At 39.2% G+C, this 23,981-nt stretch overlaps 36 non-coding genes and 2 pseudogenes across 36 annotated transcripts; all 38 read right to left on the bottom strand.

The window, feature by feature from the left end:
- Positions 1-120: 120 nt before the first annotated feature.
- LOC124322241 lies at positions 121-311 on the bottom strand. Its single transcript, XR_006914588.1, has one exon. It is a non-coding gene; the product is annotated as a U2 spliceosomal RNA (small nuclear RNA).
- Positions 312-821: 510 nt separating this feature from the next.
- On the bottom strand, positions 822-1,043 carry LOC124322505. The gene has a single exon (XR_006914786.1). It is a non-coding gene; the product is annotated as a small nucleolar RNA U3 (small nucleolar RNA).
- A 754-nt stretch (positions 1,044-1,797) lies between these two features.
- LOC124322997 lies at positions 1,798-1,916 on the bottom strand. The gene has a single exon (XR_006915246.1). It is a non-coding gene; the product is annotated as a 5S ribosomal RNA (ribosomal RNA).
- Positions 1,917-2,664: 748 nt separating this feature from the next.
- On the bottom strand, positions 2,665-2,783 carry LOC124322996. Its single transcript, XR_006915245.1, has one exon. It is a non-coding gene; the product is annotated as a 5S ribosomal RNA (ribosomal RNA).
- A 203-nt stretch (positions 2,784-2,986) lies between these two features.
- On the bottom strand, positions 2,987-3,109 carry LOC124322906. The gene has a single exon (XR_006915160.1). It is a non-coding gene; the product is annotated as a U5 spliceosomal RNA (small nuclear RNA).
- A 574-nt stretch (positions 3,110-3,683) lies between these two features.
- On the bottom strand, positions 3,684-3,825 carry LOC124322713. Its single transcript, XR_006914981.1, has one exon. It is a non-coding gene; the product is annotated as a U4 spliceosomal RNA (small nuclear RNA).
- A 404-nt stretch (positions 3,826-4,229) lies between these two features.
- On the bottom strand, positions 4,230-4,319 carry Trnah-gug. The gene is given in 2 exon segments: positions 4,230-4,264; positions 4,283-4,319. It is a non-coding gene; the product is annotated as a tRNA-His (tRNA).
- Positions 4,320-4,511: 192 nt separating this feature from the next.
- LOC124322082 lies at positions 4,512-4,675 on the bottom strand. The gene has a single exon (XR_006914436.1). It is a non-coding gene; the product is annotated as a U1 spliceosomal RNA (small nuclear RNA).
- A 509-nt stretch (positions 4,676-5,184) lies between these two features.
- Positions 5,185-5,375, bottom strand: LOC124322240. The gene has a single exon (XR_006914587.1). It is a non-coding gene; the product is annotated as a U2 spliceosomal RNA (small nuclear RNA).
- Positions 5,376-5,885: 510 nt separating this feature from the next.
- Positions 5,886-6,107, bottom strand: LOC124322503. Its single transcript, XR_006914785.1, has one exon. It is a non-coding gene; the product is annotated as a small nucleolar RNA U3 (small nucleolar RNA).
- A 754-nt stretch (positions 6,108-6,861) lies between these two features.
- LOC124322995 lies at positions 6,862-6,980 on the bottom strand. The gene has a single exon (XR_006915244.1). It is a non-coding gene; the product is annotated as a 5S ribosomal RNA (ribosomal RNA).
- A 748-nt stretch (positions 6,981-7,728) lies between these two features.
- Positions 7,729-7,847, bottom strand: LOC124322994. Its single transcript, XR_006915243.1, has one exon. It is a non-coding gene; the product is annotated as a 5S ribosomal RNA (ribosomal RNA).
- Positions 7,848-8,050: 203 nt separating this feature from the next.
- LOC124322905 lies at positions 8,051-8,173 on the bottom strand. The gene has a single exon (XR_006915159.1). It is a non-coding gene; the product is annotated as a U5 spliceosomal RNA (small nuclear RNA).
- Positions 8,174-8,747: 574 nt separating this feature from the next.
- On the bottom strand, positions 8,748-8,889 carry LOC124322712. The gene has a single exon (XR_006914980.1). It is a non-coding gene; the product is annotated as a U4 spliceosomal RNA (small nuclear RNA).
- A 404-nt stretch (positions 8,890-9,293) lies between these two features.
- On the bottom strand, positions 9,294-9,383 carry Trnah-gug. The gene is given in 2 exon segments: positions 9,294-9,328; positions 9,347-9,383. It is a non-coding gene; the product is annotated as a tRNA-His (tRNA).
- A 192-nt stretch (positions 9,384-9,575) lies between these two features.
- LOC124322081 lies at positions 9,576-9,739 on the bottom strand. The gene has a single exon (XR_006914435.1). It is a non-coding gene; the product is annotated as a U1 spliceosomal RNA (small nuclear RNA).
- Positions 9,740-10,248: 509 nt separating this feature from the next.
- LOC124322291 lies at positions 10,249-10,439 on the bottom strand. The gene has a single exon (XR_006914634.1). It is a non-coding gene; the product is annotated as a U2 spliceosomal RNA (small nuclear RNA).
- Positions 10,440-10,949: 510 nt separating this feature from the next.
- LOC124322568 lies at positions 10,950-11,171 on the bottom strand. Its single transcript, XR_006914846.1, has one exon. It is a non-coding gene; the product is annotated as a small nucleolar RNA U3 (small nucleolar RNA).
- A 754-nt stretch (positions 11,172-11,925) lies between these two features.
- On the bottom strand, positions 11,926-12,044 carry LOC124322992. Its single transcript, XR_006915241.1, has one exon. It is a non-coding gene; the product is annotated as a 5S ribosomal RNA (ribosomal RNA).
- A 748-nt stretch (positions 12,045-12,792) lies between these two features.
- Positions 12,793-12,911, bottom strand: LOC124322991. The gene has a single exon (XR_006915240.1). It is a non-coding gene; the product is annotated as a 5S ribosomal RNA (ribosomal RNA).
- Positions 12,912-13,114: 203 nt separating this feature from the next.
- LOC124322904 lies at positions 13,115-13,237 on the bottom strand. The gene has a single exon (XR_006915158.1). It is a non-coding gene; the product is annotated as a U5 spliceosomal RNA (small nuclear RNA).
- A 574-nt stretch (positions 13,238-13,811) lies between these two features.
- On the bottom strand, positions 13,812-13,953 carry LOC124322711. Its single transcript, XR_006914979.1, has one exon. It is a non-coding gene; the product is annotated as a U4 spliceosomal RNA (small nuclear RNA).
- Positions 13,954-14,357: 404 nt separating this feature from the next.
- On the bottom strand, positions 14,358-14,447 carry Trnah-gug. The gene is given in 2 exon segments: positions 14,358-14,392; positions 14,411-14,447. It is a non-coding gene; the product is annotated as a tRNA-His (tRNA).
- Positions 14,448-14,639: 192 nt separating this feature from the next.
- LOC124322080 lies at positions 14,640-14,803 on the bottom strand. The gene has a single exon (XR_006914434.1). It is a non-coding gene; the product is annotated as a U1 spliceosomal RNA (small nuclear RNA).
- Positions 14,804-15,313: 510 nt separating this feature from the next.
- LOC124322238 lies at positions 15,314-15,504 on the bottom strand. The gene has a single exon (XR_006914585.1). It is a non-coding gene; the product is annotated as a U2 spliceosomal RNA (small nuclear RNA).
- A 510-nt stretch (positions 15,505-16,014) lies between these two features.
- Positions 16,015-16,236, bottom strand: LOC124322502. Its single transcript, XR_006914784.1, has one exon. It is a non-coding gene; the product is annotated as a small nucleolar RNA U3 (small nucleolar RNA).
- Positions 16,237-16,990: 754 nt separating this feature from the next.
- LOC124322990 lies at positions 16,991-17,109 on the bottom strand. The gene has a single exon (XR_006915239.1). It is a non-coding gene; the product is annotated as a 5S ribosomal RNA (ribosomal RNA).
- Positions 17,110-17,857: 748 nt separating this feature from the next.
- On the bottom strand, positions 17,858-17,976 carry LOC124322989. Its single transcript, XR_006915238.1, has one exon. It is a non-coding gene; the product is annotated as a 5S ribosomal RNA (ribosomal RNA).
- Positions 17,977-18,179: 203 nt separating this feature from the next.
- On the bottom strand, positions 18,180-18,302 carry LOC124322903. The gene has a single exon (XR_006915157.1). It is a non-coding gene; the product is annotated as a U5 spliceosomal RNA (small nuclear RNA).
- A 574-nt stretch (positions 18,303-18,876) lies between these two features.
- On the bottom strand, positions 18,877-19,018 carry LOC124322709. Its single transcript, XR_006914977.1, has one exon. It is a non-coding gene; the product is annotated as a U4 spliceosomal RNA (small nuclear RNA).
- A 404-nt stretch (positions 19,019-19,422) lies between these two features.
- Positions 19,423-19,512, bottom strand: Trnah-gug. Its single transcript is given in 2 exon segments — positions 19,423-19,457; positions 19,476-19,512. It is a non-coding gene; the product is annotated as a tRNA-His (tRNA).
- A 192-nt stretch (positions 19,513-19,704) lies between these two features.
- Positions 19,705-19,868, bottom strand: LOC124322079. Its single transcript, XR_006914433.1, has one exon. It is a non-coding gene; the product is annotated as a U1 spliceosomal RNA (small nuclear RNA).
- A 509-nt stretch (positions 19,869-20,377) lies between these two features.
- LOC124322237 lies at positions 20,378-20,568 on the bottom strand. The gene has a single exon (XR_006914584.1). It is a non-coding gene; the product is annotated as a U2 spliceosomal RNA (small nuclear RNA).
- A 510-nt stretch (positions 20,569-21,078) lies between these two features.
- On the bottom strand, positions 21,079-21,300 carry LOC124322501. Its single transcript, XR_006914783.1, has one exon. It is a non-coding gene; the product is annotated as a small nucleolar RNA U3 (small nucleolar RNA).
- A 754-nt stretch (positions 21,301-22,054) lies between these two features.
- On the bottom strand, positions 22,055-22,173 carry LOC124322988. Its single transcript, XR_006915237.1, has one exon. It is a non-coding gene; the product is annotated as a 5S ribosomal RNA (ribosomal RNA).
- Positions 22,174-22,841: 668 nt separating this feature from the next.
- Positions 22,842-22,959, bottom strand: LOC124321556 (annotated as a pseudogene).
- A 203-nt stretch (positions 22,960-23,162) lies between these two features.
- Positions 23,163-23,285, bottom strand: LOC124322901. The gene has a single exon (XR_006915156.1). It is a non-coding gene; the product is annotated as a U5 spliceosomal RNA (small nuclear RNA).
- A 575-nt stretch (positions 23,286-23,860) lies between these two features.
- LOC124322770 lies at positions 23,861-23,981 on the bottom strand (annotated as a pseudogene).

Raw genomic sequence — 23,981 nt, 5'->3', positions numbered from 1 at the left:
AAAAAAATACAATTAGAAAAAATTACAAACATGTCTACATGACAGTTTTGCAATTATACATGGTCTTTTATTATACGGTGCTAAGACAATTTCTGTTTTATTCAATATGTTCTCCCTCATAGAGGGTGAGCCGATCCCGGAGGTACTGCAATACCGGGTCAACCCGTGGCGGGAGCAGTGCAAGCACTGTATTCCCACCGTATGCCAAAAATCAGTTTAATATTCTGGGGTCCATTTGAACCCGTATCAGATATTAAGCTGATAAGAACAGATACTACACTTTGATCTTAGCCAAAAGGCCGAGAAGCGATAATGTTACAAGGATTACTGCCCAAAATAACCACTGAGGTTCAACACATTTCCGGTGGTGTACGAAGAATACTCATATCACTCAAAACATTCAAGAAATGCTATAAAATATTGAGTTGTTCATTTTTCCAGACGCGACCACTTGATGCTTATAAAGTTCATTTTCATTTGTTTTATTATGCTCATACTGTATTAAGGGAGATACAATTTACGCTGAAGGCGTTGCAAATTTTACTCTCGTTATCACACTAGGTCCTTTTTTTTCAGAATATGGCTTTGCCACGCCACCTGACGACAAAAGCTCTGAACGATAATTAATCATGATTAAATAACAATAACTAAAAGAATGCAATACGATCATAAAGTCATGACACATCCTCAAATTGACCAACCTCACTTTCACAATTTATTTTGCCATACAAGCAGATGATTTAAGGACACGAATACCTGGAATTATTATTAAGATTTATCTCTTTAGATTTTCAAGAATTTAAATTTGTTTTATCATCTCAACCACTCTGAACACGCTAGTTTCCTTCCGCTATTTCACATGGATTTAACGGAAACGGTCCTCAATGACTGTGTTTGATGCTGTCGAGACAGCTACACTCACAGCCTGTTTCACGCTCAGAAACCAGCGTCTTAACTCGTCATCGTGGGTTGAAAGGAGACAAGTTTCTGGTGGGAAACAAGTCAAGATATACTACAGAAATGATCCTGTGAAGTATGATCTTAAATGCAATGTTATTTTGCAGAACTCTAAATAAGGTTTGTACGATCAATGAGCTTTGGCGTAAATTACAGTGCATAGATCGATATTTCGGAATATTAAATTGAGATTTGCAATACTTGACGCACACAGTACATACATTGTCAGGTCTTGCATTTTGTTCATTTATTGAAACACCGAGAAGCTCTTTAATAGTTATAGAACAAGTGACGAGACCAATTTTGGACACAATAAAGAATCCGCGTGCTCATCAAATCAATTTATTACAGTAATGTATTATCGATTGAGAGCCCATTTATCAGCTGGGTGTTTGGCGTGCACCTATAATCCTGCTTCGGGGAGGCTTGGTAGAGTGGATGGCTTGAGTTTAGGAGCCCTGTTTCGTGATACCGCATGTTGATCAGGTGCCCGCACTAAGCTTGACATCAGCATGGATCTGCTAGAGGAATCTAGTAGGTGCAGGTTAGCTAAGGAGGAGCGTAGTGGGTCAGGAGGGAAACCTAGCAGCCAAAAGTTCCCGTGTTCGGCAGTAGTGGGATCGTGCCAGTGAGTGGGCGTCATGCAACAGCCTCAACAAAATAGCCAAACCTCTATCTTTTTTTTTGTCGTTAAAACTACCGAGATCAAACAAACATGCGTTCTACAATATATGGTATCATTAATCAAAGTCCCAGCAATACCCTTTTCAACTAATACCTAAAGAATACATTATATTCCATGTCTCATCTAACTTGGGGAGCAAAAATAAAATTACACCATGCCAACAGCATCCCGTATTCCCAAGCGGTCACCCATCCAAGTACTAACGGGACCCGACATAGCTTAACTTCCGGGAGCTGACGAGACCGGGTGAGTTCTATGTGGTATGGCCGTTGACATCAATTCAGTCGCCATTACCCGACCATATTCGCCTCTAAATCTAGTTCTAATGCTTGCTTACTTTCTGTTCGAAATACACACCAACCTTAGCCAAACAAACGAGGACATATAAGTACATTTGTCAATGGACAACCGAATATAAAATTTGATAATATTTCCAAACGCCACTATTTTTGGCTAACTGTCATTTTTAATTTTCTCGTTCCGGGGATGTCCGATCAATGAGCCAACAATCCAAGTGTCATAAGGCTAACGATTGCTTCCCTTACTTAGCTTGCGTTGCATAAGGATCTCAGAGTCAGAGAGATTAGATAGAGCTGCCCGAAGAAACCACCAACGTACAAGCCTCTCGGCTGTGCCGTGCGCTTCGCGCTTTACTTAGCTTGCGTTGCATAAGGATCTCAGAGCCAGAGAGATTAGATAGAGCTGCCCGAAGAAACCACCAACGTACAAGCCTCTCGGCTGTGCCGTGCGCTTCGCGCACGGCGTTTCAAATATCTTTCAGCAACAAAGAGGTTGGAGGACGTCTAGTAGCCTCTCGGCTGTGCCGTGCGCTTCGCGCACGGCGTTTCAAATATCTTTCAGCAACAAAGAGGTTGGAGGACGTCTAGTAGGCAATATCCAGTAAAAAATACGTTCCTTCCATTTTCAACTAATGCCAAAATAATACATTGTAGTCCATGTAGTATCACCCATCTTGGGAAGCACTTCAATTCAATTGGATTCACAAAAATAAAATAATTCCATGCCAACAGCATCCCGTATTCCCAAGCGGTCACCCATCCAAGTACTAACGGGACCCGACATAGCTTAACTTCCGGGAGCTGACGAGACCGGGTGAGTTCTATGTGGTATGGCCGTTGACATTAAACTAGACGCAATTACCCGACCATATTCGCCTCTAATCTATTACTTGTGCTTGAGATTTATCTTTTTGAAATACACACTAATCTTACCAAAACCACCGAAAAACTATCAGTTTGTCATTTTACAAATGTTGTCAGTATGTAGTAGTAGAATATCTTTGTTTCCGCATACAGACGTTTTTAATTTTTCATTTATTCAAAGTGCCCAATCAGAAGACCGGGCGTTAAAAAAATAAGTCATATAGACTCATCAATGCTCCTAACCACGGAAATCTTTAGTAAAAGGCGAAAGATTTATCCGGGTATTGATTAGAAACCAGAGTAAATAACAGTGGTATGCCTTGTATTTATATTCATTTCAAAATTTTGAAGTGCGCTTGTAAGGTTTTTTTTCGAAACATGCGTTTACATATCAAAATCCTTGTGCAATTCTTTATCAATGGGTACAGTTATTTTAAAGTAAATATCATGTATAAAGCTCGTTAACATGTTTTTGAACGAAACAGTTGTGCGCAGTGTTATTTTTGAAAAAAATGAACGATCTTTATGGTACAAGCCCAACACGTAGGTGGTGGGATCAGATGTTTACCCCGACATTCACCCTACAGCGGTTAACAATTTATTGAACTTCCCCTTTAAACATGGTGGAATCTTTTCACCTTGTCATTTGGAATCACCTTTTCAAATATTTTCCCCGTGTTCACAATGTTCCAACTGACTGATATTAATGGCCTTCAGCGAACGAATTAATCAGCCTTGTCTGACGTGCAATACCAACTAAATGGAAACAAAAATCACTTATACGATTTCACTTTCACCGTTTAATGTTATAAACACACTATGCAACACTCCAATTTTTCTAACTGACTGTAATTTTTTTTTTCTTGTACGCTGAAATGCTCCTGATGGAGCTATCAAAAATTGCCGACGACAAAGATTATTTCACTTCATCGTGGCGGGGTATTGGTTAAAGTTTTCAACTAGCAATAATCACACCTCGGGAGACCCTCATTGGTTATGATATTGCCACTGCGCAAAGCTAAATTATAATCAGAAAAGCAAGTCTACTTAAGCATTTGCTGAATTCGTTCTGCTTGGACGTGTTGGACCAACAATTTCGTTCAGAAATATTCATTTAGATTACCCTAGGCAAATTTTAATTTCCATCTCCCATTGGACTAATACCAACAGGGGACAGTTCATTACATACATGAAATAATTTTTGTCTTAATATCGGGTCAAATACTTGAAATTCTGTAAATGTGTATTTTTCTTCCATACATTTCAACAACTTCCTGCACACACAAAAAAAGGGAGGGGGAATTTCAGGTTTTCATTCCAAATTGTTTTTCACATTATGAACTATTGAAGTGAGCGAGCATTACTTTCCAACCAAACAAAATTTATAGTTAATCTGCGTGTTGACGTGAAAAATCAGTTTTCAGTGCCGTGACCAGGATTCGAACCTGGGTTACTACGGATTCATATCTAGTAGGTACCACAACGTAGGGTCCTAACCACTAGACGATCACGGCCAATCCATTGGCCATGATGATTTATATTAAAGTAGCTAAACATGAATTTCATTACTTTGTTGTTTCTTCCCAGAAAGAAAATCTGATGCTTCGCGTATTCCCAAGCGGTCAACCCTACCGTTTACTAACGGGACCAGATTTAGTTCAACTTCCGGCAGATGACAAGAATTTTTCTTACATTTATAGTGTGTTCAGGGAACGGCGCGAACGCAGTCCCCCACTACCAAAAATTGTACTCCCGAGTTAATCACATTTGGATTAATCGCAAGGGTCAGCCCATCCTTAGTGCAATGGAAAGGCCTCGCCCTGGAGGAACCACCTTGGTGATCATGGTTGCCTCTGAGCCAGGTAAGTATGATTGTGGATGCTTTTTCACTTTGTTTAATACTTTGTATACAGCAGAACAATATTGACAAAGAGTGTTCAAGTATTTGACTGACGTTTAGAGAATACCACCCACTTTCTTTCATCGACTTGAATTACGAACTCGAGCAAAATATAGTAAATAAAGCTCAGTATTTATTTCATGGTCTTGATCTTTGCAAATACTTTTCAAGAAACAAATTGCTTGTTTTTTTTCATTTGGTCGTCCAATTGGCAAATAAGAAAATAAGAAAATCGACTTTTCATATGAAAATACACGCATCTTCATATTTTAAAAAAAAACATCACATCGAAAGATGAACAGTACTAATTAGTTAACACAATCAAGTACGTATTTTTTTATGCTTTTCTTGATATTACGAAAAAAATACAATTAGAAAAAATTACAAACATGTCTACATGACAGTTTTGCAATTATACATGGTCTTTTATTATACGGTGCTAAGACAATTTCTGTTTTATTCAATATGTTCTCCCTCATAGAGGGTGAGCCGATCCCGGAGGTACTGCAATACCGGGTCAACCCGTGGCGGGAGCAGTGCAAGCACTGTATTCCCACCGTATGCCAAAAATCAGTTTAATATTCTGGGGTCCATTTGAACCCGTATCAGATATTAAGCTGATAAGAACAGATACTACACTTTGATCTTAGCCAAAAGGCCGAGAAGCGATAATGTTACAAGGATTACTGCCCAAAATAACCACTGAGGTTCAACACATTTCCGGTGGTGTACGAAGAATACTCATATCACTCAAAACATTCAAGAAATGCTATAAAATATTGAGTTGTTCATTTTTCCAGACGCGACCACTTGATGCTTATAAAGTTCATTTTCATTTGTTTTATTATGCTCATACTGTATTAAGGGAGATACAATTTACGCTGAAGGCGTTGCAAATTTTACTCTCGTTATCACACTAGGTCCTTTTTTTTCAGAATATGGCTTTGCCACGCCACCTGACGACAAAAGCTCTGAACGATAATTAATCATGATTAAATAACAATAACTAAAAGAATGCAATACGATCATAAAGTCATGACACATCCTCAAATTGACCAACCTCACTTTCACAATTTATTTTGCCATACAAGCAGATGATTTAAGGACACGAATACCTGGAATTATTATTAAGATTTATCTCTTTAGATTTTCAAGAATTTAAATTTGTTTTATCATCTCAACCACTCTGAACACGCTAGTTTCCTTCCGCTATTTCACATGGATTTAACGGAAACGGTCCTCAATGACTGTGTTTGATGCTGTCGAGACAGCTACACTCACAGCCTGTTTCACGCTCAGAAACCAGCGTCTTAACTCGTCATCGTGGGTTGAAAGGAGACAAGTTTCTGGTGGGAAACAAGTCAAGATATACTACAGAAATGATCCTGTGAAGTATGATCTTAAATGCAATGTTATTTTGCAGAACTCTAAATAAGGTTTGTACGATCAATGAGCTTTGGCGTAAATTACAGTGCATAGATCGATATTTCGGAATATTAAATTGAGATTTGCAATACTTGACGCACACAGTACATACATTGTCAGGTCTTGCATTTTGTTCATTTATTGAAACACCGAGAAGCTCTTTAATAGTTATAGAACAAGTGACGAGACCAATTTTGGACACAATAAAGAATCCGCGTGCTCATCAAATCAATTTATTACAGTAATGTATTATCGATTGAGAGCCCATTTATCAGCTGGGTGTTTGGCGTGCACCTATAATCCTGCTTCGGGGAGGCTTGGTAGAGTGGATGGCTTGAGTTTAGGAGCCCTGTTTCGTGATACCGCATGTTGATCAGGTGCCCGCACTAAGCTTGACATCAGCATGGATCTGCTAGAGGAATCTAGTAGGTGCAGGTTAGCTAAGGAGGAGCGTAGTGGGTCAGGAGGGAAACCTAGCAGCCAAAAGTTCCCGTGTTCGGCAGTAGTGGGATCGTGCCAGTGAGTGGGCGTCATGCAACAGCCTCAACAAAATAGCCAAACCTCTATCTTTTTTTTTGTCGTTAAAACTACCGAGATCAAACAAACATGCGTTCTACAATATATGGTATCATTAATCAAAGTCCCAGCAATACCCTTTTCAACTAATACCTAAAGAATACATTATATTCCATGTCTCATCTAACTTGGGGAGCAAAAATAAAATTACACCATGCCAACAGCATCCCGTATTCCCAAGCGGTCACCCATCCAAGTACTAACGGGACCCGACATAGCTTAACTTCCGGGAGCTGACGAGACCGGGTGAGTTCTATGTGGTATGGCCGTTGACATCAATTCAGTCGCCATTACCCGACCATATTCGCCTCTAAATCTAGTTCTAATGCTTGCTTACTTTCTGTTCGAAATACACACCAACCTTAGCCAAACAAACGAGGACATATAAGTACATTTGTCAATGGACAACCGAATATAAAATTTGATAATATTTCCAAACGCCACTATTTTTGGCTAACTGTCATTTTTAATTTTCTCGTTCCGGGGATGTCCGATCAATGAGCCAACAATCCAAGTGTCATAAGGCTAACGATTGCTTCCCTTACTTAGCTTGCGTTGCATAAGGATCTCAGAGTCAGAGAGATTAGATAGAGCTGCCCGAAGAAACCACCAACGTACAAGCCTCTCGGCTGTGCCGTGCGCTTCGCGCTTTACTTAGCTTGCGTTGCATAAGGATCTCAGAGCCAGAGAGATTAGATAGAGCTGCCCGAAGAAACCACCAACGTACAAGCCTCTCGGCTGTGCCGTGCGCTTCGCGCACGGCGTTTCAAATATCTTTCAGCAACAAAGAGGTTGGAGGACGTCTAGTAGCCTCTCGGCTGTGCCGTGCGCTTCGCGCACGGCGTTTCAAATATCTTTCAGCAACAAAGAGGTTGGAGGACGTCTAGTAGGCAATATCCAGTAAAAAATACGTTCCTTCCATTTTCAACTAATGCCAAAATAATACATTGTAGTCCATGTAGTATCACCCATCTTGGGAAGCACTTCAATTCAATTGGATTCACAAAAATAAAATAATTCCATGCCAACAGCATCCCGTATTCCCAAGCGGTCACCCATCCAAGTACTAACGGGACCCGACATAGCTTAACTTCCGGGAGCTGACGAGACCGGGTGAGTTCTATGTGGTATGGCCGTTGACATTAAACTAGACGCAATTACCCGACCATATTCGCCTCTAATCTATTACTTGTGCTTGAGATTTATCTTTTTGAAATACACACTAATCTTACCAAAACCACCGAAAAACTATCAGTTTGTCATTTTACAAATGTTGTCAGTATGTAGTAGTAGAATATCTTTGTTTCCGCATACAGACGTTTTTAATTTTTCATTTATTCAAAGTGCCCAATCAGAAGACCGGGCGTTAAAAAAATAAGTCATATAGACTCATCAATGCTCCTAACCACGGAAATCTTTAGTAAAAGGCGAAAGATTTATCCGGGTATTGATTAGAAACCAGAGTAAATAACAGTGGTATGCCTTGTATTTATATTCATTTCAAAATTTTGAAGTGCGCTTGTAAGGTTTTTTTTCGAAACATGCGTTTACATATCAAAATCCTTGTGCAATTCTTTATCAATGGGTACAGTTATTTTAAAGTAAATATCATGTATAAAGCTCGTTAACATGTTTTTGAACGAAACAGTTGTGCGCAGTGTTATTTTTGAAAAAAATGAACGATCTTTATGGTACAAGCCCAACACGTAGGTGGTGGGATCAGATGTTTACCCCGACATTCACCCTACAGCGGTTAACAATTTATTGAACTTCCCCTTTAAACATGGTGGAATCTTTTCACCTTGTCATTTGGAATCACCTTTTCAAATATTTTCCCCGTGTTCACAATGTTCCAACTGACTGATATTAATGGCCTTCAGCGAACGAATTAATCAGCCTTGTCTGACGTGCAATACCAACTAAATGGAAACAAAAATCACTTATACGATTTCACTTTCACCGTTTAATGTTATAAACACACTATGCAACACTCCAATTTTTCTAACTGACTGTAATTTTTTTTTTCTTGTACGCTGAAATGCTCCTGATGGAGCTATCAAAAATTGCCGACGACAAAGATTATTTCACTTCATCGTGGCGGGGTATTGGTTAAAGTTTTCAACTAGCAATAATCACACCTCGGGAGACCCTCATTGGTTATGATATTGCCACTGCGCAAAGCTAAATTATAATCAGAAAAGCAAGTCTACTTAAGCATTTGCTGAATTCGTTCTGCTTGGACGTGTTGGACCAACAATTTCGTTCAGAAATATTCATTTAGATTACCCTAGGCAAATTTTAATTTCCATCTCCCATTGGACTAATACCAACAGGGGACAGTTCATTACATACATGAAATAATTTTTGTCTTAATATCGGGTCAAATACTTGAAATTCTGTAAATGTGTATTTTTCTTCCATACATTTCAACAACTTCCTGCACACACAAAAAAAGGGAGGGGGAATTTCAGGTTTTCATTCCAAATTGTTTTTCACATTATGAACTATTGAAGTGAGCGAGCATTACTTTCCAACCAAACAAAATTTATAGTTAATCTGCGTGTTGACGTGAAAAATCAGTTTTCAGTGCCGTGACCAGGATTCGAACCTGGGTTACTACGGATTCATATCTAGTAGGTACCACAACGTAGGGTCCTAACCACTAGACGATCACGGCCAATCCATTGGCCATGATGATTTATATTAAAGTAGCTAAACATGAATTTCATTACTTTGTTGTTTCTTCCCAGAAAGAAAATCTGATGCTTCGCGTATTCCCAAGCGGTCAACCCTACCGTTTACTAACGGGACCAGATTTAGTTCAACTTCCGGCAGATGACAAGAATTTTTCTTACATTTATAGTGTGTTCAGGGAACGGCGCGAACGCAGTCCCCCACTACCAAAAATTGTACTCCCGAGTTAATCACATTTGGATTAATCGCAAGGGTCAGCCCATCCTTAGTGCAATGGAAAGGCCTCGCCCTGGAGGAACCACCTTGGTGATCATGGTTGCCTCTGAGCCAGGTAAGTATGATTGTGGATGCTTTTTCACTTTGTTTAATACTTTGTATACAGCAGAACAATATTGACAAAGAGTGTTCAAGTATTTGACTGACGTTTAGAGAATACCACCCACTTTCTTTCATCGACTTGAATTACGAACTCGAGCAAAATATAGTAAATAAAGCTCAGTATTTATTTCATGGTCTTGATCTTTGCAAATACTTTTCAAGAAACAAATTGCTTGTTTTTTTTCATTTGGTCGTCCAATTGGCAAATAAGAAAATAAGAAAATCGACTTTTCATATGAAAATACACGCATCTTCATATTTTAAAAAAAAACATCACATCGAAAGATGAACAGTACTAATTAGTTAACACAATCAAGTACGTATTTTTTTATGCTTTTCTTGATATTACGAAAAAAATACAATTAGAAAAAATTACAAACATGTCTACATGACAGTTTTGCAATTATACATGGTCTTTTATTATACGGTGCTAAGACAATTTCTGTTTTATTCAATATGTTCTCCCTCATAGAGGGTGAGCCGATCCCGGAGGTACTGCAATACCGGGTCAACCCGTGGCGGGAGCAGTGCAAGCACTGTATTCCCACCGTATGCCAAAAATCAGTTTAATATTCTGGGGTCCATTTGAACCCGTATCAGATATTAAGCTGATAAGAACAGATTCTACACTTTGATCTTAGCCAAAAGGCCGAGAAGCGATAATGTTACAAGGATTACTGCCCAAAATAACCACTGAGGTTCAACACATTTCCGGTGGTGTACGAAGAATACTCATATCACTCAAAACATTCAAGAAATGCTATAAAATATTGAGTTGTTCATTTTTCCAGACGCGACCACTTGATGCTTATAAAGTTCATTTTCATTTGTTTTATTATGCTCATACTGTATTAAGGGAGATACAATTTACGCTGAAGGCGTTGCAAATTTTACTCTCGTTATCACACTAGGTCCTTTTTTTTCAGAATATGGCTTTGCCACGCCACCTGACGACAAAAGCTCTGAACGATAATTAATCATGATTAAATAACAATAACTAAAAGAATGCAATACGATCATAAAGTCATGACACATCCTCAAATTGACCAACCTCACTTTCACAATTTATTTTGCCATACAAGCAGATGATTTAAGGACACGAATACCTGGAATTATTATTAAGATTTATCTCTTTAGATTTTCAAGAATTTAAATTTGTTTTATCATCTCAACCACTCTGAACACGCTAGTTTCCTTCCGCTATTTCACATGGATTTAACGGAAACGGTCCTCAATGACTGTGTTTGATGCTGTCGAGACAGCTACACTCACAGCCTGTTTCACGCTCAGAAACCAGCGTCTTAACTCGTCATCGTGGGTTGAAAGGAGACAAGTTTCTGGTGGGAATCAAGTCAAGATATACTACAGAAATGATCCTGTGAAGTATGATCTTAAATGCAATGTTATTTTGCAGAACTCTAAATAAGGTTTGTACGATCAATGAGCTTTGGCGTAAATTACAGTGCATAGATCGATATTTCGGAATATTAAATTGAGATTTGCAATACTTGACGCACACAGTACATACATTGTCAGGTCTTGCATTTTGTTCATTTATTGAAACACCGAGAAGCTCTTTAATAGTTATAGAACAAGTGACGAGACCAATTTTGGACACAATAAAGAATCCGCGTGCTCATCAAATCAATTTATTACAGTAATGTATTATCGATTGAGAGCCCATTTATCAGCTGGGTGTTTGGCGTGCACCTATAATCCTGCTTCGGGGAGGCTTGGTAGAGTGGATGGCTTGAGTTTAGGAGCCCTGTTTCGTGATACCGCATGTTGATCAGGTGCCCGCACTAAGCTTGACATCAGCATGGATCTGCTAGAGGAATCTAGTAGGTGCAGGTTAGCTAAGGAGGAGCGTAGTGGGTCAGGAGGGAAACCTAGCAGCCAAAAGTTCCCGTGTTCGGCAGTAGTGGGATCGTGCCAGTGAGTGGGCGTCATGCAACAGCCTCAACAAAATAGCCAAACCTCTATCTTTTTTTTTGTCGTTAAAACTACCGAGATCAAACAAACATGCGTTCTACAATATATGGTATCATTAATCAAAGTCCCAGCAATACCCTTTTCAACTAATACCTAAAGAATACATTATATTCCATGTCTCATCTAACTTGGGGAGCAAAAATAAAATTACACCATGCCAACAGCATCCCGTATTCCCAAGCGGTCACCCATCCAAGTACTAACGGGACCCGACATAGCTTAACTTCCGGGAGCTGACGAGACCGGGTGAGTTCTATGTGGTATGGCCGTTGACATCAATTCAGTCGCCATTACCCGACCATATTCGCCTCTAAATCTAGTTCTAATGCTTGCTTACTTTCTGTTCGAAATACACACCAACCTTAGCCAAACAAACGAGGACATATAAGTACATTTGTCAATGGACAACCGAATATAAAATTTGATAATATTTCCAAACGCCACTATTTTTGGCTAACTGTCATTTTTAATTTTCTCGTTCCGGGGATGTCCGATCAATGAGCCAACAATCCAAGTGTCATAAGGCTAACGATTGCTTCCCTTACTTAGCTTGCGTTGCATAAGGATCTCAGAGTCAGAGAGATTAGATAGAGCTGCCCGAAGAAACCACCAACGTACAAGCCTCTCGGCTGTGCCGTGCGCTTCGCGCTTTACTTAGCTTGCGTTGCATAAGGATCTCAGAGCCAGAGAGATTAGATAGAGCTGCCCGAAGAAACCACCAACGTACAAGCCTCTCGGCTGTGCCGTGCGCTTCGCGCACGGCGTTTCAAATATCTTTCAGCAACAAAGAGGTTGGAGGACGTCTAGTAGCCTCTCGGCTGTGCCGTGCGCTTCGCGCACGGCGTTTCAAATATCTTTCAGCAACAAAGAGGTTGGAGGACGTCTAGTAGGCAATATCCAGTAAAAAATACGTTCCTTCCATTTTCAACTAATGCCAAAATAATACATTGTAGTCCATGTAGTATCACCCATCTTGGGAAGCACTTCAATTCAATTGGATTCACAAAAATAAAATAATTCCATGCCAACAGCATCCCGTATTCCCAAGCGGTCACCCATCCAAGTACTAACGGGACCCGACATAGCTTAACTTCCGGGAGCTGACGAGACCGGGTGAGTTCTATGTGGTATGGCCGTTGACATTAAACTAGACGCAATTACCCGACCATATTCGCCTCTAATCTATTACTTGTGCTTGAGATTTATCTTTTTGAAATACACACTAATCTTACCAAAACCACCGAAAAACTATCAGTTTGTCATTTTACAAATGTTGTCAGTATGTAGTAGTAGAATATCTTTGTTTCCGCATACAGACGTTTTTAATTTTTCATTTATTCAAAGTGCCCAATCAGAAGACCGGGCGTTAAAAAAATAAGTCATATAGACTCATCAATGCTCCTAACCACGGAAATCTTTAGTAAAAGGCGAAAGATTTATCCGGGTATTGATTAGAAACCAGAGTAAATAACAGTGGTATGCCTTGTATTTATATTCATTTCAAAATTTTGAAGTGCGCTTGTAAGGTTTTTTTTCGAAACATGCGTTTACATATCAAAATCCTTGTGCAATTCTTTATCAATGGGTACAGTTATTTTAAAGTAAATATCATGTATAAAGCTCGTTAACATGTTTTTGAACGAAACAGTTGTGCGCAGTGTTATTTTTGAAAAAAATGAACGATCTTTATGGTACAAGCCCAACACGTAGGTGGTGGGATCAGATGTTTACCCCGACATTCACCCTACAGCGGTTAACAATTTATTGAACTTCCCCTTTAAACATGGTGGAATCTTTTCACCTTGTCATTTGGAATCACCTTTTCAAATATTTTCCCCGTGTTCACAATGTTCCAACTGACTGATATTAATGGCCTTCAGCGAACGAATTAATCAGCCTTGTCTGACGTGCAATACCAACTAAATGGAAACAAAAATCACTTATACGATTTCACTTTCACCGTTTAATGTTATAAACACACTATGCAACACTCCAATTTTTCTAACTGACTGTAATTTTTTTTTTCTTGTACGCTGAAATGCTCCTGATGGAGCTATCAAAAATTGCCGACGACAAAGATTATTTCACTTCATCGTGGCGGGGTATTGGTTAAAGTTTTCAACTAGCAATAATCACACCTCGGGAGACCCTCATTGGTTATGATATTGCCACTGCGCAAAGCTAAATTATAATCAGAAAAGCAAGTCTACTTAAGCATTTGCTGAATTCGTTCTGCTTGGACGTGTTGGACCAACAATTTCGTTCAGAAATATTCATTTAGATTACCCTAGGCAAATTTTAATTTCCATCTCCCATTGGACTAATACCAACAGGGGACAGTTCATTACATACATGAAATAATTTTTGTCTTAATATCGGGTCAAATACTTGAAATTCTGTAAATGTGTATTTTTCTTCCATACATTTCAACAACTTCCTGCACACACAAAAAAAGGGAGGGGGAATTTCAGGTTTTCATTCCAAATTGTTTTTCACATTATGAACTATTGAAGTGAGCGAGCATTACTTTCCAACCAAACAAAATTTATAGTTAATCTGCGTGTTGACGTGAAAAATCAGTTTTCAGTGCCGTGACCAGGATTCGAACCTGGGTTACTACGGATTCATATCTAGTAGGTACCACAACGTAGGGTCCTAACCACTAGACGATCACGGCCAATCCATTGGCCATGATGATTTATATTAAAGTAGCTAAACATGAATTTCATTACTTTGTTGTTTCTTCCCAGAAAGAAAATCTGATGCTTCGCGTATTCCCAAGCGGTCAACCCTACCGTTTACTAACGGGACCAGATTTAGTTCAACTTCCGGCAGATGACAAGAATTTTTCTTACATTTATAGTGTGTTCAGGGAACGGCGCGAACGCAGTCCCCCACTACCAAAAATTGTACTCCCGAGTTAATCACATTTGGATTAATCGCAAGGGTCAGCCCATCCTTAGTGCAATGGAAAGGCCTCGCCCTGGAGGAACCACCTTGGTGATCATGGTTGCCTCTGAGCCAGGTAAGTATGATTGTGGATGCTTTTTCACTTTGTTTAATACTTTGTATACAGCAGAACAATATTGACAAAGAGTGTTCAAGTATTTGACTGACGTTTAGAGAATACCACCCACTTTCTTTCATCGACTTGAATTACGAACTCGAGCAAAATATAGTAAATAAAGCTCAGTATTTATTTCATGGTCTTGATCTTTGCAAATACTTTTCAAGAAACAAATTGCTTGTTTTTTTTTCATTTGGTCGTCCAATTGGCAAATAAGAAAATAAGAAAATCGACTTTTCATATGAAAATACACGCATCTTCATATTTAAAAAAAAAACATCACATCGAAAGATGAACAGTACTAATTAGTTAACACAATCAAGTACGTATTTTTTTATGCTTTTCTTGATATTACGAAAAAAATACAATTAGAAAAAATTACAAACATGTCTACATGACAGTTTTGCAATTATACATGGTCTTTTATTATACGGTGCTAAGACAATTTCTGTTTTATTCAATATGTTCTCCCTCATAGAGGGTGAGCCGATCCCGGAGGTACTGCAATACCGGGTCAACCCGTGGCGGGAGCAGTGCAAGCACTGTATTCCCACCGTATGCCAAAAATCAGTTTAATATTCTGGGGTCCATTTGAACCCGTATCAGATATTAAGCTGATAAGAACAGATACTACACTTTGATCTTAGCCAAAAGGCCGAGAAGCGATAATGTTACAAGGATTACTGCCCAAAATAACCACTGAGGTTCAACACATTTCCGGTGGTGTACGAAGAATACTCATATCACTCAAAACATTCAAGAAATGCTATAAAATATTGAGTTGTTCATTTTTCCAGACGCGACCACTTGATGCTTATAAAGTTCATTTTCATTTGTTTTATTATGCTCATACTGTATTAAGGGAGATACAATTTACGCTGAAGGCGTTGCAAATTTTACTCTCGTTATCACACTAGGTCCTTTTTTTTCAGAATATGGCTTTGCCACGCCACCTGACGACAAAAGCTCTGAACGATAATTAATCATGATTAAATAACAATAACTAAAAGAATGCAATACGATCATAAAGTCATGACACATCCTCAAATTGACCAACCTCACTTTCACAATTTATTTTGCCATACAAGCAGATGATTTAAGGACACGAATACCTGGAATTATTATTAAGATTTATCTCTTTAGATTTTCAAGAATTTAAATTTGTTTTATCATCTCAACCACTCTGAACACGCTAGTTTCCTTCCGCTATTTCACATGGATTTAACGGAAACGGTCCTCAATGACTGTGTTTGATGCTGTCGAGACAGCTACACTCACAGCCTGTTTCACGCTCAGAAACCAGCGTCTTAACTCGTCATCGTGGGTTGAAAGGAGACAAGTTTCTGGTGGGAAACAAGTCAAGATATACTACAGAAATGATCCTGTGAAGTATGATCTTAAATGCAATGTTATTTTGCAGAACTCTAAATAAGGTTTGTACGATCAATGAGCTTTGGCGTAAATTACAGTGCATAGATCGATATTTCGGAATATTAAATTGAGATTTGCAATACTTGACGCACACAGTACATACATTGTCAGGTCTTGCATTTTGTTCATTTATTGAAACACCGAGAAGCTCTTTAATAGTTATAGAACAAGTGACGAGACCAATTTTGGACACAATAAAGAATCCGCGTGCTCATCAAATCAATTTATTACAGTAATGTATTATCGATTGAGAGCCCATTTATCAGCTGGGTGTTTGGCGTGCACCTATAATCCTGCTTCGGGGAGGCTTGGTAGAGTGGATGGCTTGAGTTTAGGAGCCCTGTTTCGTGATACCGCATGTTGATCAGGTGCCCGCACTAAGCTTGACATCAGCATGGATCTGCTAGAGGAATCTAGTAGGTGCAGGTTAGCTAAGGAGGAGCGTAGTGGGTCAGGAGGGAAACCTAGCAGCCAAAAGTTCCCGTGTTCGGCAGTAGTGGGATCGTGCCAGTGAGTGGGCGTCATGCAACAGCCTCAACAAAATAGCCAAACCTCTATCTTTTTTTTTGTCGTTAAAACTACCGAGATCAAACAAACATGCGTTCTACAATATATGGTATCATTAATCAAAGTCCCAGCAATACCCTTTTCAACTAATACCTAAAGAATACATTATATTCCATGTCTCATCTAACTTGGGGAGCAAAAATAAAATTACACCATGCCAACAGCATCCCGTATTCCCAAGCGGTCACCCATCCAAGTACTAACGGGACCCGACATAGCTTAACTTCCGGGAGCTGACGAGACCGGGTGAGTTCTATGTGGTATGGCCGTTGACATCAATTCAGTCGCCATTACCCGACCATATTCGCCTCTAAATCTAGTTCTAATGCTTGCTTACTTTCTGTTCGAAATACACACCAACCTTAGCCAAACAAACGAGGACATATAAGTACATTTGTCAATGGACAACCGAATATAAAATTTGATAATATTTCCAAACGCCACTATTTTTGGCTAACTGTCATTTTTAATTTTCTCGTTCCGGGGATGTCCGATCAATGAGCCAACAATCCAAGTGTCATAAGGCTAACGATTGCTTCCCTTACTTAGCTTGCGTTGCATAAGGATCTCAGAGTCAGAGAGATTAGATAGAGCTGCCCGAAGAAACCACCAACGTACAAGCCTCTCGGCTGTGCCGTGCGCTTCGCGCTTTACTTAGCTTGCGTTGCATAAGGATCTCAGAGCCAGAGAGATTAGATAGAGCTGCCCGAAGAAACCACCAACGTACAAGCCTCTCGGCTGTGCCGTGCGCTTCGCGCACGGCGTTTCAAATATCTTTCAGCAACAAAGAGGTTGGAGGACGTCTAGTAGCCTCTCGGCTGTGCCGTGCGCTTCGCGCACGGCGTTTCAAATATCTTTCAGCAACAAAGAGGTTGGAGGACGTCTAGTAGGCAATATCCAGTAAAAAATACGTTCCTTCCATTTTCAACTAATGCCAAAATAATACATTGTAGTCCATGTAGTATCACCCATCTTGGGAAGCACTTCAATTCAATTGGATTCACAAAAATAAAATAATTCCATGCCAACAGCATCCCGTATTCCCAAGCGGTCACCCATCCAAGTACTAACGGGACCCGACATAGCTTAACTTCCGGGAGCTGACGAGACCGGGTGAGTTCTATGTGGTATGGCCGTTGACATTAAACTAGACGCAATTACCCGACCATATTCGCCTCTAATCTATTACTTGTGCTTGAGATTTATCTTTTTGAAATACACACTAATCTTACCAAAACCACCGAAAAACTATCAGTTTGTCATTTTACAAATGTTGTCAGTATGTAGTAGTAGAATATCTTTGTTTCCGCATACAGACGTTTTTAATTTTTCATTTATTCAAAGTGCCCAATCAGAAGACCGGGCGTTAAAAAAATAAGTCATATAGACTCATCAATGCTCCTAACCACGGAAATCTTTAGTAAAAGGCGAAAGATTTATCCGGGTATTGATTAGAAACCAGAGTAAATAACAGTGGTATGCCTTGTATTTATATTCATTTCAAAATTTTGAAGTGCGCTTGTAAGGTTTTTTTTCGAAACATGCGTTTACATATCAAAATCCTTGTGCAATTCTTTATCAATGGGTACAGTTATTTTAAAGTAAATATCATGTATAAAGCTCGTTAACATGTTTTTGAACGAAACAGTTGTGCGCAGTGTTATTTTTGAAAAAAATGAACGATCTTTATGGTACAAGCCCAACACGTAGGTGGTGGGATCAGATGTTTACCCCGACATTCACCCTACAGCGGTTAACAATTTATTGAACTTCCCCTTTAAACATGGTGGAATCTTTTCACCTTGTCATTTGGAATCACCTTTTCAAATATTTTCCCCGTGTTCACAATGTTCCAACTGACTGATATTAATGGCCTTCAGCGAACGAATTAATCAGCCTTGTCTGACGTGCAATACCAACTAAATGGAAACAAAAATCACTTATACGATTTCACTTTCACCGTTTAATGTTATAAACACACTATGCAACACTCCAATTTTTCTAACTGACTGTAATTTTTTTTTTCTTGTACGCTGAAATGCTCCTGATGGAGCTATCAAAAATTGCCGACGACAAAGATTATTTCACTTCATCGTGGCGGGGTATTGGTTAAAGTTTTCAACTAGCAATAATCACACCTCGGGAGACCCTCATTGGTTATGATATTGCCACTGCGCAAAGCTAAATTATAATCAGAAAAGCAAGTCTACTTAAGCATTTGCTGAATTCGTTCTGCTTGGACGTGTTGGACCAACAATTTCGTTCAGAAATATTCATTTAGATTACCCTAGGCAAATTTTAATTTCCATCTCCCATTGGACTAATACCAACAGGGGACAGTTCATTACATACATGAAATAATTTTTGTCTTAATATCGGGTCAAATACTTGAAATTCTGTAAATGTGTATTTTTCTTCCATACATTTCAACAACTTCCTGCACACACAAAAAAAGGGAGGGGGAATTTCAGGTTTTCATTCCAAATTGTTTTTCACATTATGAACTATTGAAGTGAGCGAGCATTACTTTCCAACCAAACAAAATTTATAGTTAATCTGCGTGTTGACGTGAAAAATCAGTTTTCAGTGCCGTGACCAGGATTCGAACCTGGGTTACTACGGATTCATATCTAGTAGGTACCACAACGTAGGGTCCTAACCACTAGACGATCACGGCCAATCCATTGGCCATGATGATTTATATTAAAGTAGCTAAACATGAATTTCATTACTTTGTTGTTTCTTCCCAGAAAGAAAATCTGATGCTTCGCGTATTCCCAAGCGGTCAACCCTACCGTTTACTAACGGGACCAGATTTAGTTCAACTTCCGGCAGATGACAAGAATTTTTCTTACATTTATAGTGTGTTCAGGGAACGGCGCGAACGCAGTCCCCCACTACCAAAAATTGTACTCCCGAGTTAATCACATTTGGATTAATCGCAAGGGTCAGCCCATCCTTAGTGCAATGGAAAGGCCTCGCCCTGGAGGAACCACCTTGGTGATCATGGTTGCCTCTGAGCCAGGTAAGTATGATTGTGGATGCTTTTTCACTTTGTTTAATACTTTGTATACAGCAGAACAATATTGACAAAGAGTGTTCAAGTATTTGACTGACGTTTAGAGAATACCACCCACTTTCTTTCATCGACTTGAATTACGAACTCGAGCAAAATATAGTAAATAAAGCTCAGTATTTATTTCATGGTCTTGATCTTTGCAAATACTTTTCAAGAAACAAATTGCTTGTTTTTTTTCATTTGGTCGTCCAATTGGCAAATAAGAAAATAAGAAAATCGACTTTTCATATGAAAATACACGCATCTTCATATTTTAAAAAAAAACATCACATCGAAAGATGAACAGTACTAATTAGTTAACACAATCAAGTACGTATTTTTTTATGCTTTTCTTGATATTACGAAAAAAATACAATTAGAAAAAATTACAAACATGTCTACATGACAGTTTTGCAATTATACATGGTCTTTTATTATACGGTGCTAAGACAATTTCTGTTTTATTCAATATGTTCTCCCTCATAGAGGGTGAGCCGATCCCGGAGGTACTGCAATACCGGGTCAACCCGTGGCGGGAGCAGTGCAAGCACTGTATTCCCACCGTATGCCAAAAATCAGTTTAATATTCTGGGGTCCATTTGAACCCGTATCAGATATTAAGCTGATAAGAACAGATACTACACTTTGATCTTAGCCAAAAGGCCGAGAAGCGATAATGTTACAAGGATTACTGCCCAAAATAACCACTGAGGTTCAACACATTTCCGGTGGTGTACGAAGAATACTCATATCACTCAAAACATTCAAGAAATGCTATAAAATATTGAGTTGTTCATTTTTCCAGACGCGACCACTTGATGCTTATAAAGTTCATTTTCATTTGTTTTATTATGCTCATACTGTATTAAGGGAGATACAATTTACGCTGAAGGCGTTGCAAATTTTACTCTCGTTATCACACTAGGTCCTTTTTTTTCAGAATATGGCTTTGCCACGCCACCTGACGACAAAAGCTCTGAACGATAATTAATCATGATTAAATAACAATAACTAAAAGAATGCAATACGATCATAAAGTCATGACACATCCTCAAATTGACCAACCTCACTTTCACAATTTATTTTGCCATACAAGCAGATGATTTAAGGACACGAATACCTGGAATTATTATTAAGATTTATCTCTTTAGATTTTCAAGAATTTAAATTTGTTTTATCATCTCAACCACTCTGAACACGCTAGTTTCCTTCCGCTATTTCACATGGATTTAACGGAAACGGTCCTCAATGACTGTGTTTGATGCTGTCGAGACAGCTACACTCACAGCCTGTTTCACGCTCAGAAACCAGCGTCTTAACTCGTCATCGTGGGTTGAAAGGAGACAAGTTTCTGGTGGGAAACAAGTCAAGATATACTACAGAAATGATCCTGTGAAGTATGATCTTAAATGCAATGTTATTTTGCAGAACTCTAAATAAGGTTTGTACGATCAATGAGCTTTGGCGTAAATTACAGTGCATAGATCGATATTTCGGAATATTAAATTGAGATTTGCAATACTTGACGCACACAGTACATACATTGTCAGGTCTTGCATTTTGTTCATTTATTGAAACACCGAGAAGCTCTTTAATAGTTATAGAACAAGTGACGAGACCAATTTTGGACACAATAAAGAATCCGCGTGCTCATCAAATCAATTTATTACAGTAATGTATTATCGATTGAGAGCCCATTTATCAGCTGGGTGTTTGGCGTGCACCTATAATCCTGCTTCGGGGAGGCTTGGTAGAGTGGATGGCTTGAGTTTAGGAGCCCTGTTTCGTGATACCGCATGTTGATCAGGTGCCCGCACTAAGCTTGACATCAGCATGGATCTGCTAGAGGAATCTAGTAGGTGCAGGTTAGCTAAGGAGGAGCGTAGTGGGTCAGGAGGGAAACCTAGCAGCCAAAAGTTCCCGTGTTCGGCAGTAGTGGGATCGTGCCAGTGAGTGGGCGTCATGCAACAGCCTCAACAAAATAGCCAAACCTCTATCTTTTTTTTTGTCGTTAAAACTACCGAGATCAAACAAACATGCGTTCTACAATATATGGTATCATTAATCAAAGTCCCAGCAATACCCTTTTCAACTAATACCTAAAGAATACATTATATTCCATGTCTCATCTAACTTGGGGAGCAAAAATAAAATTACACCATGCCAACAGCATCCCGTATTCCCAAGCGGTCACCCATCCAAGTACTAACGGGACCCGACATAGCTTAACTTCCGGGAGCTGACGAGACCGGGTGAGTTCTATGTGGTATGGCCGTTGACATCAATTCAGTCGCCATTACCCGACCATATTCGCCTCTAAATCTAGTTCTAATGCTTGCTTACTTTCTGTTCGAAATACACACCAACCTTAGCCAAACAAACGAGGACATATAAGTACATTTGTCAATGGACAACCGAATATAAAATTTGATAATATTTCCAAACGCCACTATTTTTGGCTAACTGTCATTTTTAATTTTCTCGTTCCGGGGATGTCCGATCAATGAGCCAACAATCCAAGTGTCATAAGGCTAACGATTGCTTCCCTTACTTAGCTTGCGTTGCATAAGGATCTCAGAGTCAGAGAGATTAGATAGAGCTGCCCGAAGAAACCACCAACGTACAAGCCTCTCGGCTGTGCCGTGCGCTTCGCGCTTTACTTAGCTTGCGTTGCATAAGGATCTCAGAGCCAGAGAGATTAGATAGAGCTGCCCGAAGAAACCACCAACGTACAAGCCTCTCGGCTGTGCCGTGCGCTTCGCGCACGGCGTTTCAAATATCTTTCAGCAACAAAGAGGTTGGAGGACGTCTAGTAGGCAATATCCAGTAAAAAATACGTTCCTTCCATTTTCAACTAATGCCAAAATAATACATTGTAGTCCATGTAGTATCACCCATCTTGGGAAGCACTTCAATTCAATTGGATTCACAAAAATAAAATAATTCCATGCCAACAGCATCCCGTATTCCAAGCGGTCACCCATCCAAGTACTAACGGGACCCGACATAGCTTAACTTCCGGGAGCTGACGAGACCGGGTGAGTTCTATGTGGTATGGCCGTTGACATTAAACTAGACGCAATTACCCGACCATATTCGCCTCTAATCTATTACTTGTGCTTGAGATTTATCTTTTTGAAATACACACTAATCTTACCAAAACCACCGAAAAACTATCAGTTTGTCATTTTACAAATGTTGTCAGTATGTAGTAGTAGAATATCTTTGTTTCCGCATACAGACGTTTTTAATTTTTCATTTATTCAAAGTGCCCAATCAGAAGACCGGGCGTTAAAAAAATAAGTCATATAGACTCATCAATGCTCCTAACCACGGAAATCTTTAGTAAAAGGCGAAAGATTTATCCGGGTATTGATTAGAAACCAGAGTAAATAACAGTGGTATGCCTTGTATTTATATTCATTTCAAAATTTTGAAGTGCGCTTGTAAGGTTTTTTTTTCGAAACATGCGTTTACATATCAAAATCCTTGTGCAATTCTTTATCAATGGGTACAGTTATTTTAAAGTAAATATCATGTATAAAGCTCGTTAACATGTTTTTGAACGAAACAGTTGTGCGCAGTGTTATTTTTGAAAAAAATGAACGATCTTTATGGTACAAGCCCAACACGTAGGTGGTGGGATCAGATGTTTACCCCGACATTCACCCTACAGCGGTTAACAATTTATTGAACTTCCCCTTTAAACATGGTGGAATCTTTTCACCTTGTCATTTGGAATCACCTTTTCAAATATTTTCCCCGTGTTCACAATGTTCCAACTGACTGATATTAATGGCCTTCAGCGAACGAATTAATCAGCCTTGTCTGACGTGCAATACCAACTAAATGGAAACAAAAATCACTTATACGATTTCACTTTCACCGTTTAATGTTATAAACACACTATGCAACACTCCAATTTTTCTAACTGACTGTAATTTTTTTTTTCTTGTACGCTGAAATGCTCCTGATGGAGCTATCAAAAATTGCCGACGACAAAGATTATTTCACTTCATCGTGGCGGGGTATTGGTTAAAGTTTTCAACTAGCAATAATCACACCTCGGGAGACCCTCATTGGTTATG

The sequence above is a fragment of the Daphnia pulicaria genome, chromosome 1 (genome assembly GCF_021234035.1).
Source record: "Daphnia pulicaria isolate SC F1-1A chromosome 1, SC_F0-13Bv2, whole genome shotgun sequence".
Taxonomy (NCBI): domain Eukaryota; kingdom Metazoa; phylum Arthropoda; class Branchiopoda; order Diplostraca; family Daphniidae; genus Daphnia; species Daphnia pulicaria.
Note: the sequence above shows the minus strand (reverse complement) of the source record. Positions and strands in the feature narration are given on the sequence as shown.